Source organism: Herpailurus yagouaroundi, unplaced genomic scaffold, assembly GCF_014898765.1.
Source record: "Herpailurus yagouaroundi ecotype Mexico unplaced genomic scaffold, PumYag 222, whole genome shotgun sequence".
Taxonomy (NCBI): domain Eukaryota; kingdom Metazoa; phylum Chordata; class Mammalia; order Carnivora; family Felidae; genus Herpailurus; species Herpailurus yagouaroundi.
Window position 1 is genome coordinate 7,284,152 of NW_024412453.1, and position 16,134 is coordinate 7,300,285.

Genomic DNA, 16,134 nt, shown 5'->3' on the forward strand with positions numbered 1-16,134 from the left:
TGTTCCATTGATCTGAGTGTCTGTTCTTGTGCCAGTACCATTCTGTCTTGATGAAGACAGCTTTGTAATACAGCTTGAAGTCTGGCATTGTGATGCCTCCTGCTTTGTTTTTCTTTTCCAAGATTGCTTTGGCTATTCGGGGGTCTTTCCTGATTCCATAAAATTTTAGGATTGTTTGTTCTAGCTCTGTGAAGAATGCTGGTGTTATTTTGATAGGGATTGCATTGAATATGTACATTGCTTTGGGTAGTATTGACATTTTAACAATATTTGTTCTTCCTATCCAGGAGCATGGGATCTTTTTCCATTTTTTTGTGTCTTCACTTTCTTTCATAAGCATTCTATACTTCTCAGTGTATAGATTTTTCACCTCTTTGGTTAGATTTATTCCTAGGTATTTTATGGGTTTTGGTGCAATTGTAAATGGGATCAATTCCTTGATTTATCTTTCTGTTGCTTCATTCTTGGTGTGTAGGAATGCAACTGACTTCTGTGCATTGATTTTTATATCCTTCCACTTTGCTGAATTCATGCATCCGTTCTAGCAGTTTTTTGGTGGAATCTTTTAGGTTTTCCATAGAAAGTAGCATGTCATCTGTGAAGAGTGAAAGTATGACCTCTTCCTGGACGATTTGGATGCCTTTTATTTCTTTGTGTTGTCTGATTGCTGAGGCTAAGACTTCCAATACTATGTTGAATAACTGGTGAGAGTGGACAGCCCTGTGTTGTTCCTTACCTTAGGGGAAAACTCTCATTGAGGATGATATTAGCATTGGGTCTTTTGTATATGGCTTTTATGATCTTGAGGTATAATCCTTCTATACCTACTTTCTTAAAAGTTTTTATCAGGAAAGGATGCTTGCTGTATTTTGTCGAATGCTTTCTCTCCATCTATTGGGAAGATCGTATGGGTCTTGTCCTTTCTTTTATTGATGTGATAAATCATATTGATTGTTTTGTGGATATTAAACCAGCCCTGCATCCCAGGTATAAATCCCACTTTGTTGTGGTTAATATTTTTTTCATGTATTGTTGGATCCGGTTGGCTAATATCTTGTTGAGGATTTTTGCATCCATGTTCATCACGGAAATTGGTCTGTAGTTCTCCTTTTTCATGGAGTCTTTGTCTGGATTTGGACTCAAGGTAATGCTGGCTTCATAGAAAGAGTTTGGCAGTTTTCCTTCCATTTCTCTTTTTTGGAACAGCTTCAAGAGAATAGGTATTAACTCTTCTTTAAATGTTTGGTATAATTCCCCTGGAAAGCCATCTGGCCCCAGAATCTTGTTTTTTTGGAAATTTTTTATTACTAATTCAATTTCTTTTTTTTTTAATATTTATTTATTTTTGAGAGAAAGAGACAGAATGTGAGCAGGGGAGGGGCAGACAGAAAGGGAGACACAGAATCCGAAGCAGGCTCCAGGCTCTGAGCTGTCAGCACAGAGCTCAACGTGGGGCTCAAACCAGTGAACCATGAGATCATGACCTGAACCAAAGTCAGACACTCAACCAACTGAGCCACCCAGGCACCCCAACTAATTCAATTTCTTTTCTGTTCAAATTTTCTGTTTCTTCCTGTTTCAGTTTTGGTGGTGTATGTTTCTAGGAATTTGTCCATTTCTTCCAGATTGCCCATTTTATTGGCATATAATTGCTTATAATATTGTCTTACTATTGTTTGTATTTCTGCTGTGTTGGTTGTGATCTCTCCTCTTTCCTTCTTGATTTTATTTATTTGGGTCCTTTCCTTTTTCTTTTTGATCAAGCTAGTGGTTTATCAATTTTGTTAATTCTTTCAAAGAACCAGCATCTGTTTTCATTGATCTGTTCTACCGTTTTTTGTTTTTGTTTTTGTTTTTTGGTTTTGACAGCATTGATTTCTGCTCTAATCTTTATTATTTCCTGTCTCCTGCTGGTTTTGGGTTTCATTTGCTGTTCTTTTATCAGCTCTTTAAGGTGTAGGGTTAGGTTGTGTATCTGAGGCCTTTCTTCCTTCTTTAGGAAGGCCTGGATTGCTATATACTTTCCTCTTATGACCGCCTTTGCTGCATCCCAGAGGTTTGTGGTTGTGGTGTTATCATTTTCATCGACTTCCATATACTTTTTAATTTCCTCTTTAACTTCCTGGTTAGCCCATTCATTCTTTAGTAGGATGTTCTTCAGTCTCCAAGTATTTGTTATCTTTCCAATTTTTTTCTTGTGATTGATTTTATGTTTCATAGTGTTGGGGTCTAAAATATGCACGGTATGATCTCGATCTTTTTGTATTTGTTGAGGGCTGATTTGTGTCCCAGTATATGATCTATTCTGGAGAACGTTCCATGTGCACTGGAGAAGAATGTATATTCTGCTGCTGTAGGATGAAATGTTCTGAATATATCTGTTAAGTCCATCTGGTTTAGTGTGTCATTCAAAGCCATTGTTTCCTTGTTGATTTTCTGTTTAGATGATCTGTCCATTGTTGTAGGTGGGGTGTTGAAGTCCCCTACTATTATGTTATTATTATCAATGAGTTTCTTTATGTTTGTGATTAATTGATTTGTGTATTTGGGTGCTCTCACATTTGGAGCATTAATGTTTACAATTGTTAGGTCTTCTTGGTGGACCAGCCCCTTAATTATGAAATAATGTCCTTCTTCGTCTCTTATTACAGTCTGTATTTTAAAGTCTAGATTATCTGATATAAGTATGGCTGCTCTGGCTTTCTTTTGTCAAACATTAGCATGATAGATGGTTCTCCATCCCCTTACTTTCAATCTGAAGGTGTCTTTAGGTCTAAAGTGGGTCTCTTGTAAATAGCATATAGATAGACCTTATTTTCTTATCTGTTCTATTACTCTATGTCTTTCGATTGGAGCATTTAGTCCATTGACATTTAGAATGAGTACTGAAAGAGTTGAATTTATTGCTATTTTGTTTCTTGTAGAGTTGGAGTTTCTGGTGGTGTTCTCTGGTCCTTCCTAGTCTTTGTTACTTTTGGTCTTTTTTCCCCATCTTTTCTCCCCTTAGAGAGTCACCCCCCCCCCATAATTTCTTGCAGGGCTAATTTAGTGGTCACGAGCCCCTTTAACTTTTGTTTCTTTGGGAAAGTTTTGATCTCTCCTTCTATTTTGAATGACAGCCTTGCTGGATAAAGAATTCTTGACTGCATATTTACCTGATTCAGCACATTGAATATATTCTCACACTTCTTTCTGTCCTGCCAATTTTCTGTGGCTAGGTCTGCTGCAAACCTGATCTTTGTTCCCTTGTAGGTTAAGGACTTTTGTTCCCTTGCTGCTTTCACGAGTCTTTCCTTGCCTGAGTATTTTGTAAATTTGACTATGATGTGCCTTGTTGATGGTCAGTTTTTGTTGAATCTAATGGGAGTCCTCTGTGCTTCCTGGATTTTGATGTCTGTGTCTTTCCCCAGGTTAGGAATGTTTTCTGCTGTGACTTGTTCACATAACCCTTCTACCCCTTTTTCTCTCTCTTCCTCTTCTGGGACCCCTATGATTCTGATATTGTTCCTTTTTTTTTTTTTTTTTTTAATTTTTTTTTCAACGTTTATTTATTTTTGGGACAGAGAGAGACAGAGCATGAACGGGGGAGGGGCAGAGAGAGAGGGAGACACAGAATCGGAAACAGGCTCCAGGCTCTGAGCCATCAGCCCAGAGCCTGACGCGGGGCTCGAACTCCCGGACCGCGAGATCGTGACCTGGCTGAAGTCGGACGCTTAACCGACTGCGCCACCCAGGCGCCCCTGATATTGTTCCTTTTTAATGAGTCACTGATTTCTCTAATTCTTAAATCATGTTCTTTTGCCTTAGTCTCCCTCTGTTTTTCTGCTTCATTATTCCCCAGAAGTTTGTCCTCTATATCACTGATTCGCTGCTCTGCCTCATCTATCTTTGCCGCTGCAGCATCCATTTGAGATTGCAGCTCAGTTATAGAATTTATTTCATCCTGGCTAGCTTTTGCTTCTTTCATCTCTGCAGAAAGGGATTCTAATCTATTTTCAACCCTAGCTAGTATTCTTATTATCGTGATTCTAAATTGTCGTTCATACATCTTGCTTGTATCTGTGTTGATTAAATCCCTGGCTATCATTTCTTCCTGCTCTTTATTTTGGGATGAATTCCTTCATTTCATCATTTTGAAGGAAGAAAAGAAATTAATAAGGTAAAAAAAAATTAAAATGAAAAACAACACACACCCACACACACACACAAAAATGAAATAGATGATGCTAGATCCTAAGTGTGTTTTGGTCTGGTTGTTTAAAGGAGCTTGATAGATTAGAGAAAAAAGGGCGGGGGGGAAGGAAAACATTTGACAATTTGAAAAAATGAACACAATGAAATGGAATAAAGTGAAATGGAAGTAAAATAAAATTCAAAAAATTTACAAAAAAGTAAAAATATAGTAGAAAAAATTAAAGAAAAACATTTTTAATAAAAATTGAAAAAGAAAAATAAGTTTTTTGTCTTTCTGTATTCAAGAAAAGGAAGTGAAAAAGAAAAAAAAAAGAAAACTGAATAGATGGACCAGCGAACAGACTGAAATACGATTGAAATCACTTCGTTTTCCCCTAGAAGTCAAACTATGAAACACTTTATAGTTCGTAAACTAAGCAGGCGGAGAGACTTGTGTTCCTGAAGAGCGAGGTTGGCCCAGTTGGGCGGGGCTTAGGGTAATGACTTCGTTCTCCACTAGATGGCGCTGCTCAGCTCACTGGAGGGGATTGTTGTGGCGCTTGCAGGTGTGTATGCGCATGCGCGGGAGCGGTAAAAATGGCGTCACCCAGCTGCCCAGTGTCTAGTATCAAAACTCTGTGCTCTCCCCAGCCAGCAATCGCGCACCCATCCTTTGTCTCCAGCTTCCTCTGTTCCCGCTTCTACGCGTTCGTGACCAAGCCATCAGGTTGCCAGGCGCCACCTCCCTCCTGAGTTTTATCTCCGACGCGGCTGTATTTCTCGACCCCTCCCTTCGGAGGGACTGCGGCTTGGACCCGCTCAGATCCTCTCTGGGAGGGTCTCCCCGAGCAATGGCCGGTGGCGGCCACAGCCAGGAACGTTCGCGGGACCGCTGCTGCCGAAGCCCAGAGACCGTGGCTGGGCGCCAGCCCGCCCCAGAGAAAGTTCACGCGATCGCGTAGCAGCAGCGTTTCAGGGATCATGGACAATCACAACACACATCTGGCCCCAGGCTTCGCCCTTAAGGACCTTGTTCCTCCACCAGCGAATGTGGTTGTACTCTGGGGTCTCCTGGGACCAGGTAGCCACACAGCCTGGACCAGATGTCCTCCCAGCAGGGAAACCGCCTCTCCCTGTGTGACCCGAGGATAACCAGACTTCACTCTGCTCCTGGGGATCCGCCCTTCCCACCGGAGTCCCTCCAGGTAAGGAGCTGCGGAGTTTCAGACTCTGCGGTCCCCTGTTTCTAGAGTCTTAATGGAATTTCAACCCTCTCCTTTCTCCTTCCTCCCTTTTAGTTCAGTCCTTGTGGCTGTTTCTGCTTTTCCACTTTCTTCTCTCCAGCTGCTTTGGCGGGGGGGGGGGGGGTCCTTTTCCCGAACTCTCCCCTGTCTCCATCCTCTCTCTGCAGGCAATAACAGCTCCCTGCCCTCAGCGGCTTCTCCCTCCCCCAGTTCACCTCTCCGCGCCGCGTACCTGCTGAGTTCTGTGGTGCAGGTTGTGCAGATTGTCGTGTTAATCCTGAAATCAGTTTTCTAGGTGTGCAGGATGGTTTAGTGTTGATCCGGCTGTATTTCATGGACGCGTATTTCAAAAACTTCCATGCTGTTTCACCATCTTGGCTCCTCCCCGAAATCTTTTCCTTCTGAATTCTCTGAATTCTCCAGTCATCTATACTGGGCACGTGCTGTTTCATCTGTGAAAGATGGATGAATTCTGATTCTAAAAACGCATGAGTAATACAATTCTGTAATCCTCGAGGACAAAACCAGCCCTCACAGCCGTGCCCAGAACCCTGTCTGTTTGCATTAGTCTAGGGTGATAATGCTTCAAGTTCAGTAACTGGTTGAAGTAACCATCTGCGTGGAATTATTAAATGGCTCTTCCAGCCCTGGCTTCTCATCCTGGCTCAGTGCTCGCCCTTCAGGGAATGCCAGATTCAGTAGGGATGCTGGATGATTACAAAGAGCTAGGACAGCAGCGGGGCCCAATGCCACACACTTTCGTAACTGTCATCTGGGTTGATTGAAAGGGAAAATAATGCAATATCATTTTGGTAATTTGATGCTTTAGCCAGCGTGTTAACAATTTGCAAATGTGAATGACACTGAGTTTATCAGAACGGCACAGTTTTCAAAAACACAGGCTTTGAAATTTGGAGGATCTGAGTTCAAGCCCCCATGCCGCCACCTGCCAGCTGTGTTACCCTGTGGGACATATCACTTAGTTTCTCTAAGCTTCCCTTTTTTACCTCTAAACCTCTAATGACACTGCCTACCCCAGAGGGCTGCCATGGTGACAAAACGTGACAACGCATGAGAGTACATCGGGGGCCTCAACATGAGTGGTTGCCATCATCATCGTTGTTGTTTTTATTGTTATTACTACTACTTCTACATTGTGTTGGATGACCTTTTGAGTTCTCACCTTTTTGGGCATTCACCCAATGAAGTCTCCAAAACAAAACATTGACTTATTTTTTTTTTCAACGTTTTTATTTATTTTTGGGACAGAGAGAGACAGAGCATGAACAGGGGAGGGGCAGAGAGAGAGGGAGACACAGAATCGGAAACAGGCTCCAGGCTCTGAGCCATCAGCCCAGAGCCTGACGCGGGGCTCGAACTCACCGACTGCGAGATCGTGACCTGGCTGAAGTCGGACGCTTAACCGACTGTGCCACCCAGGCGCCCCACAAAACATTGACTTATTAAATGACAGTGGGCAGAGAGGCTGGAACCCTCACACGTTGCCGGTGGAAGTGGACAATGACACAGCCACTTTGGGAGGCAGCCTGGCAGTTTCTCAAAAGGGTAAACACAGTTACTGTAGGACCCAGCAATTCCTATCCTGGCGATGCATCCATGAGAAATGAAAAAATATGACCCCAGGAAAATGTGTGCACAAATGTTCACAGCAGCGGCCTCCATGAGAGCCACAAAGGTGGAAACAACGTAAATGTCCATCAACAGACGAATGGGCGAACAAAATGTGGCGATATTCTCAGAGTGAAATAGCGTTTAGTAATTTTGGAAGGACCGATAGATGCCACAACATGGATAAATCTCAAAAGATGCCAGTCCTCATAGACCACATGTGTGTTGTATGATTCTATTCGTATGCCATGCCTGGGCTGTAGATCTATACAGAAAGCACATCCATAGAAAGTCTGTAGAGAAAGGAAGCAGGTAGTGATTGCCTCGGGCTGGGGGTGGAGGGAGGTGGGGTTCCAAAGCACAACAATACACTTTCATCATGCAGGGCTGGGGTTACCATAGACCGTCTCCCATCCAAACTGGTTGTGTTGTTGGGTTTGTTCTGTTTGTAAAGCTCGTGATCGATGTCTGAGGCGGGCATAGCATTCGTAAAGCAAATCTGGTTGTGTTTGTTTGGCGTCTACAGTAAATACAGATGGAGCACAATAGAGTGAATTGTCAGTAGAACCCCTCCTGGCTTAGGGAGAAGTGACTATGGAATTAAGAATGTAAGTATGAGTCTGGGCTTTAAGGTTTCATCTCTGTAACGATGAAGGAACATATCATTGGTTCCAACACACACCATCACACAACAGACACTACCAACATTCCAGTGTGCACGTACATCCAGGTTTATAGTCCTAGCTGCACCCCTTGCTGGGTCATGACCTCAGCCAAGTCACTTCTCTCCATGCTGCTGACGTAGCTCCAAGATCCCTGATGGTCTATTTATTGCCATATCCAATAACACCGTTTCTGTCGTCATCCTACTCAGTCTCTTAAAAAAAAAAAAAAAATGCAACCTTGTGAGCCAGACCCTACTCTCAACTCCAGCTCCACCTGGCTTCCAAGATTGCTCTCTCCTGGTCCTCCCGGTTCCAGCCCCCGCTGTTCCGTCTCCCTCACGAGCTCCTTCTCCATTGCTCACCCCCTTCGGTAATGGTTCCCCAGTGCTTATCCTCTGCCATCTCTTCTCTTCACATTCTTCACCCCTTCCCAGGTAAAACTATCCTTTTTTTTTGTGGCCTCACCATCAGTGGCTTCCAATCTCCATCTCCGGCCCCTGTTCCTCCAGTGTGCTCCCTCTACCCCACCTCTTGGAAATTCCCAGAAGTTTTGGAGAAATTGGTAAGAGGGAAATGGATTTGAAGAGAAAATCGAGTTAAAGAGAGTTTCAGAAGGCACACTGTGTCTGTTCTTCAAGGAGGCTTAGGAGAGAGAAAAGAAGCCATGGAAATATGTGCCCAACCCCTCAGACCTGAAATCCTGCATCTGTTTAGAGAGCAGGGACTGTTGCTTCTGCATGAAATGCTCAAGGAGATGGGATCAGCTGTTTTGGCCCACACTGGGACGTGATACTCTTATGGAAGGCACCAAGTCTAGTGCCTGGGTAGGGTACGGAGGGAGTCATAAAAATCCCAGGGTGTGTGGGGACTTTCCCTGTGCTATGGTGCTTTTTGTTTTTGTAAAGCTGACATTCATTGAGCGGTTACTACCTACTGGGCACTTTACAAGACCGACCCGTCTTCACGCTATATTCTGAATATCCTGAGACAGGGGCTTTTCGTTCAGAGAGGCCCTCACTAATAAGTAAGTAAACCACTTACTAACAAGTGCAGGACCTGTACACAGTCTCAGCCAGCCAGTCTCAGAGGCCAAACACTTACCCACAGTTCATACCACCTCTCAAAGCTTTCCTTCCTTCTCAAGGAATCACCATGGCAATGGCGGGGAAAGGGGTGTATAACCTCGGTCTGAACATGTTCACAATCAGACTCCTTAGATCTCTCTCCCAAACCTGCTCGACCTGAATTAGAAATCTCACATGTTTCCTCAGTACCTTATTCTTAAATATTCCACAGTCTCCCCCACACATAGTCGGTCACCAAATCCTACTGATGCTACCTTAGGAATCTCTCCCAAATCCAACAGTGCCCCCCCATTCCCACTGCCTTGCTTTAGGTCAGTTCTGCATCGTCTTTGACTTAGACTATTGCAAAAATCATCTTCTCTGTTTTCCCCCCACTAGAGACCATTCTCCACACTGCTTCTAAAATTATCTTGAAACATACACACATCCAATGCCACTCATGTGGTTAAAAACCTCCATTGGATTCCCGCTGCCTGTAGAATAATTTACATAACCAGTCTCCTTGGTTTTGAGGAAATCAGGTTATCCCCAGCTTCTTGAGATTATCAAGAAAACTGTGAGGAAAATCTCGCAGTTACAACTTGGTAGACATCTTTTATTTCCTTAGGATGAATTCCTAACAGTATAACTGCTGAGTCAGAGGATATGTGTATTGTGAAAAGCATCTGATGCCTTGTATTAAACCATCCTCCAGAAATGTCATGCCAAGTTATATTCACCAGAAGCCTGTACTGCAACTTACTACAATTCACATGTTTACAGGAGTATATCCGTGGAGTAGAAATGTGCTCTGTGCACTTTCAAATCATCAGAGCTGGAATATCAAATGGCACAGAGTAGATACTCAGTACACGTTTGCTGAATGAATGAGTGGATAGAGTAAATGGAAGGAAAGTCCACTAAATGCTCCCTGATTTGTGTATAGCTTTCATAAGCATATCATAACCCAACTGCTCTGGGCTGTGTCTTCATTCGCCTGACTGTTTCATGTGGAATCGTTCAGAAGCATCCCTTTGTACACGGGGCTGATATTTTTGGATGCTCCACCATCCTGCTCCATCCAAGGAGCGAAATCCTTGCGTCCTATCCACACAGACTATGTAGGTACAGGCTCAATTCTACTCTCTTCAAATTTCCATCATCACCTAGGCGGGTTAGTACTCTTTGCAAAAGGGTTGACATAAACGAGGTAGCAAACTTAGTAGAGGTGCTGAAAGTTCACAGATCTGTGTTCCCAGATGCATATATACAACTCTGTTGGACAGCTCCACTAGAATAAATGTCCCAGAAGCACTCAAATCCCTTCTCTTCAAAACCAGCCACAGCTGATGACATTTTTGTTCCAGCCAGTCGTGCAAGCCAGAAAAATGTGTATTTTGACCTACAAATCTTGCTGATATTAGCCTGAATGCATCTATATTAATTAACCTATAGTTTATCCCTTCCTCTCTGTTTCTACTATCATTGAACTAATTTGGGCTCCACTGATCTCTTCCCTGGATGCGATAGACATTTAGCATTTACCCTTTTCACAAATGTTTGTTAGCACACATTCTGTGCCAAAGAATGTACTAGATTCCAGGGTTCAGCCATGATGAAGTGTTGTTCAGTAGTTGGCAGAAACTGTGGGCTGATGCAGGTGGCCAATGCATAATATATCACCTTCTTGGAGATTCATGATGAATATTAGCATCTTAGAAGCTCTGAGAACTGTTGAGTTTTGTGTAACCCTGTGTTTCCCACACTTCTCTGAACAAAGAACCCTCTTGTCAGATAAGAGCTATGAAGTTCTTAAAACCAGATCTCAAAAAGCACATACTGGGAAATCCTCATGAGAAGGAACATAAAGGTTTCAACCAAGAGCTTATTATATTTATTTCCCTGGGGATGCCCTAGTTTGCTAGGTTCTGTCTATAAACAAGCTGCTTTTGTGAATATGTGATTTCCCTGTTTTATGAAACAAATACGTATGTAACTGGCCATCTGCAAAGAGTGCTGTGGTAGAGGTAAGCAACAAATGCCAAGAAGCACTGGTTTAGATGAAGAAGGTGACACATGAGGCTTCCTGGAGGAGGTGACATTTGAGCTAAGTTTTGAGGTATGAATAGGAGTTCATCAGGTGAAGAGTGAAAGATTTCCAGGCAGCTGGAACAGCAAGTGTAAAGACACAGATGTGTGGGTCTGATGAGTTTGGGGAGGTCCAAACAAAAGTGGCCACTCTTGGTGCGCCCAGGTGGCTCGGTCGGTCAAGCATCCGACTTCGGCTCAGGTCATGATCTCATGGTTCGTGAGTTTGAGCCCCACGTTGGGCTCTGTACTGACAGCTGGGAGCCTGGAGCCTGCTTCGGATTCTGTGTCTCCTTCTCTCTCTGCCCCTCCGCTGCTCACACTCTGTCTCTTTCTCTCTGTCTCTCAAAAAATAAAAAATAAACATTAAATATTAAAAAATTTTTTTTTTAGGTAGCTCCTATTTTGAGAGCTTGCTGTATGCCAGGCTCTGAGCTCTGGGTTCTGTGCACATTACAAGCCTATGAGATAGCTTTTCTTATCCACCCACACGCATGCCTTTTTTCCCCTTCTTTTTTTTTAAAGTTTATTTATTTAGAGAGAGACAGAGACAGCATGAGTGGGGGAGGGGCCAAGAGAGAGGGAGAAGAGAGAGAATCCCAAGCAGGCTCTGCACCGTCAGCACAGAGCTCTACACGGGGCTCAAACTCACCAAACTGTGAGATCATAACCTGAGCCGAAACCCAAGAGTCGGACACTTAGCCCATTGAGCCACCCAGGCACCTCTCCCCTCCTTTTTAACAGATGAAGACACAGCCTCAGTGAGATTAAGTGAGATTCCCAAAGTCACATAGGTGGTGCCAGATATTGAACCCAAGTCTTTGTGCCCCTAAGGCCCATGTGCTCAACCACTGAGCTATCCTGCAACTGAGCTGCTATATGCATACAAGTCCAGGGCCAGCACAGGCAGAAAAGAGCCACATTTGCTTCCCAGGTCAAAGGAACTTGGAGATTATCCAGAAGGCCACAAGGAGCCATTGAAGGAACGATTGATTTTTAGCAGGGAAGAGACATAGTCAGTACTTCTGAAATATCCTATGATGTTACAGGGGAGAATGGGTTGGAGGAGCAGAAATGACATAAAATCAGAGGCAGGGGCATCAGTTGGGAGGCTCTAGTGGTAAGATACAAAAGTGCTTCTCAAAGTTTAATGTGCTCAAGTGGACATTCTGATCCAGATGGTCTTGGATGAGGTTCTGAGGTGTGAGATGTTGCCACGTGATGTTGAGCAGCAAGGCTGTACGTGAGAAATGTCGGGGGCTTGAAATGAACAATGGCACTGAGATCCAGTGGAGGGGATGGACCCAAGTGATGTGAAAGGGACAGGACTTGTTGACCAAGTTAGCACGGGGTAGTCACTGTCAGCTGACATAGCTCTTATGAATGGCAAAGAAGGAATGTTTGAATTAATCTAGGCGGCTCTGCTTGAAAGTGACAGCTTTCCTCTCAGTTCCCTGTATTGTTGTCAAGGACCCATGGAGATATTGGGACCCTCGGGTTAGGATTCTCTGGCAATGTATATTTTTCAGAAGCATAAGATAAAATATAAAACATTTATTCGGCGTATGTCATGAGCTAGTCACTCCATGCATGCATCTGAACACGTTATACCTCCTTCTGGACTATCTCCATGCCTACCTCACACACACGCACACGGGAGTTGATCATTCCTTCGTGTCGCTACTGTACTTTTCATCTACCTTTTACACTACATTAAAACTGCGGGAAGTACAGTCCTAGAAAAGGTGAGGATTTGGGAGTCATCAGAACTTTGGTTCAAGTCACAGTTCTGGCGTGTATTGGCTTAGTGATGAAGACAAATACTCTTGTTCTCTCAGCTCTGAAAATGGGCGCGAGATTTACTATGAGATCATGTGTGATGCTCTCCTTCAGGTCACAGGAAACCTAATTCACAGTGCTTTCAAAAACAAAAAAAAAACAGGGGCGCCTGGGTGGCGCAGTCGGTTAAGCGTCCGACTTCAGCCAGGTCACGATCTCGCGGTCCGGGAGTTCGAGCCCCGCGTCAGGCTCTGGGCTGATGGCTCAGAGCCTGGAGCCGGTTTCCGATTCTGTGTCTCCCTCTCTCTCTGCCCCTCCCCCGTTCATGCTCTGTCTCTCTCTGTCCCAAAAATAAATAAAAACGTTGAAAAAAAATTTAAAAAAAAAATAAAACAAAAAACAAAAACCGGCAGATTTACCAGCTATGGTAACAGAGAAGACCAGAGATAGGGTAGTCTTTTGACATGGGTTGGTCCAGAAATTGCGAAATCATCAGAGTTCCTCTGCGATTCTGGCAGTAATATTTGCCTCTTTCTTTGCCCTCCCCTCACGCTAATAAAAACGTGTTATAGGCCTCAAATGGGTATTAACACTCCAACCAGAAAATGAGAGCATGCCTTTGTCCTGGGTTTCCCAGCAGGTTAGGAGGTTCACTCTAATTGGCCCATGGCGGGTCACATGGCCATTTCTGAACCAATCACTAGTCAGGGGCAGGAAATGGACAGATCAGCTTAGCTGTGGGCCTGTGCTCCATTGCCTGATTCAGGAATGGACTGACTTACTACCCCCCTGAGCATTCCCAGTAGAAACTGGGAGCTGTAGGGGAGGAGGTTGGGAAATGAATGCTAGCAACTATTCAGCACGCCATGCCCATTAGCACATTATGTAAAGGGCGTAGCACAGAGCCTTGGCTGCAGTCCGTGGGCACGCATTAAGCTGTAGCTCTAACTGGCTTACAGGTCTGTCTGCTGAGAGTGGGATCCTTTCTTCTCTTACCTCAGCCAGTCCCTCGGTTTTCCTATACTGGCTGGGCCATAGCTGAAATATTTGTTGAATTCATGTGAATGATTGGAGCGGGAACTACAAAGTGATAAAGTTATGGAAACTATTTCACCCAGAAGAAAAGAGGATTGCCTGACTTCAGGCAACCTGAAAACATAAGCTCTTGCTGGTTCATGGCATTAGTAAAATAAACAAGCTGGATACACCTGCATTATAGACTGGGGTTAAAAACAGGATATATTCCGGTCTGTATTTTAGTGGTCTGCTCTAATTTTTTGTCAATTCAGAAAAGAAATGCTAAGTAAAGGATCATGGGATGCTTTGCCTGTCGTGAGAGTAGCAAGGGAAAAGATTAATCTTTTTCTTTTCCCCACTTAACATCTATTCCAGAAGCATCCTTTGTGCATACAATATGTAATCCCCTACTACACCAGAAAATACATTTCAAGAGAAAGGCTCATCGATCACTTCGTGGATCTTAAGAATCAATCTCTATCTATTAAAAAATATACTAACATTGATCGATCCTATTACGTTCCAGGTACCGTCCTTCAAATTTGAACACAGTTAATCTCATTTAATCCCGAGTAGTTTGAGGCTGTGAAAGGTTGAGTTGCTTCCCCACGATCACACAAGCAGTAAATAAAGGAGGAGGTCCTGAGAGTCACTTGCTTCATCCTCCCTGTTCTTATTATTAGAAAAGATTTCCTTGTATAAACCTCAGGGACTTTACAAAGGAAATATTGGATTACCGTAATGTGACTCATCAGTCCGATTTAATATTACCTATTCATTATAATGTAATGATGCTTGCATAACAGGAAACGTTGTTGTATTTCCCCCTCCGGCTCTGTAGCAGCCATACATAGACCACAGAACCGTACGCATGGGCTAATTATATGACCTACATACGCAATCAATATTAAGAAAATTTTCAACTGCTCATATTTATGTGGTTGAAAATATATGGTCTAATTTTGGTCAGCAGTAGCATCTAGGTAATGCTGACTCAGAAGGAAAACATTTGTTGTTGCCATGAGAAATGGAATAGAAGATCTGAATCATACTGTACCACATCAGATGTTACCACTATTAATATACCATGCGCTCAATAGTGAGCAAGATGGAATTAGACCATCTCTGACCAAGAGGTTCCTCATTACACCAGCAGACAGATGCAAGAAATACTGTCACCGCCCTGTGTCACTTCATCGTATTTTGTTCTTTACCAACTAAGCCAATAAGCAATTGGTATTCTGGCCAATGTCACCAGCATAACGTATCATCAAAAACACGGATCGCAAACTCGTGGCGACAGGGCCAGGTAGGTAATGGAAATAAATACTTCGGGCAGACTGTAAGAGTACAAGGTATGAAGTTGATGGTGAACTTTCTAATGGAAGCGAATACTATCTCACACAATGCTTAATGGAGGACCACAGCAACCATGAGGCCAAACCTTCCCATTTTTCAAGAGATCCCAGAAACTCATCTTTTTTGATAATGTTTATTTATTCTGGAGAGAGTGGGAGAGAGAGCACAAGCGGAGGAAGGTCAGAGAGAGGGAGGCACAGAATCTGAAGCAGGCTCCGGCTCCGAGCTGTCAGCACAGAGCCCAATGTGGGGCTCGAACTCACAAACCGTGAGTTCATGACCTGAGCTGAAGTCAGACGCTTAACTGACTGAGCCACCCAGGCACCCCAAAAAACTCATACTTTTAAAATATTTTTTAATGTTTGTTTATTTTTGGGAGTGAGAGACAGAGCACGAGTGGGGGAGGGGCAGGGAGAGAGGGAGACACAGAATCTGAAACAGGCTCCAGGCTCTGAGCCGTCAGCACAGAGCCCGATGCGGGGCTTGAACCCGTGAACTGTGAGATCATGACCTGAGCCGAAGTCAGATGCTTAACCAACTGAGCCACCCAGGCGCCCCTAAACTCATATTTTTAACATAAAATTTCCCAAGACTTCACACCTTGTGGGTGCCATAAAAAGCCACTCTCACCCGCAAGCATCTATTAAAAGACTTCGGGTACACCTCTCATCTCTTCTTCTTTCGTCTGGAAGGCTAAACTTGCTTAACTTCCAGTTTTCCTTTTGAGATCAGAGTCTCTGGTACATGCTATGTCTGTTTATTTGAGACATCAGAAAACTTTAAATCAATTTTTAAATAAACTATTGCTGCTTGTGGTTTTAATTCACTCATTCAGCCAAAAATATCCATGGAGTACCCATTGTATGCCAGGTGTTCTTCTGAGAACTTGACACACATCAGTGGGCAAAATAGACAAAGGGCCCGCCCACCTGGAGACTGAGGGAGGAGGATGGGAGAGATACAATAAGCGATAAATGTAATAAATAAGCATATAGGATAATAAAAGACGTTCTGTGCCATAGAAAAATAATGTAGATCAGAGTAAGGAGTATTGGGAGAGTACGGGGGAAAGGGGACTGGTGACCATTTTTAAATTTATTTTGATTTATTTTAAAT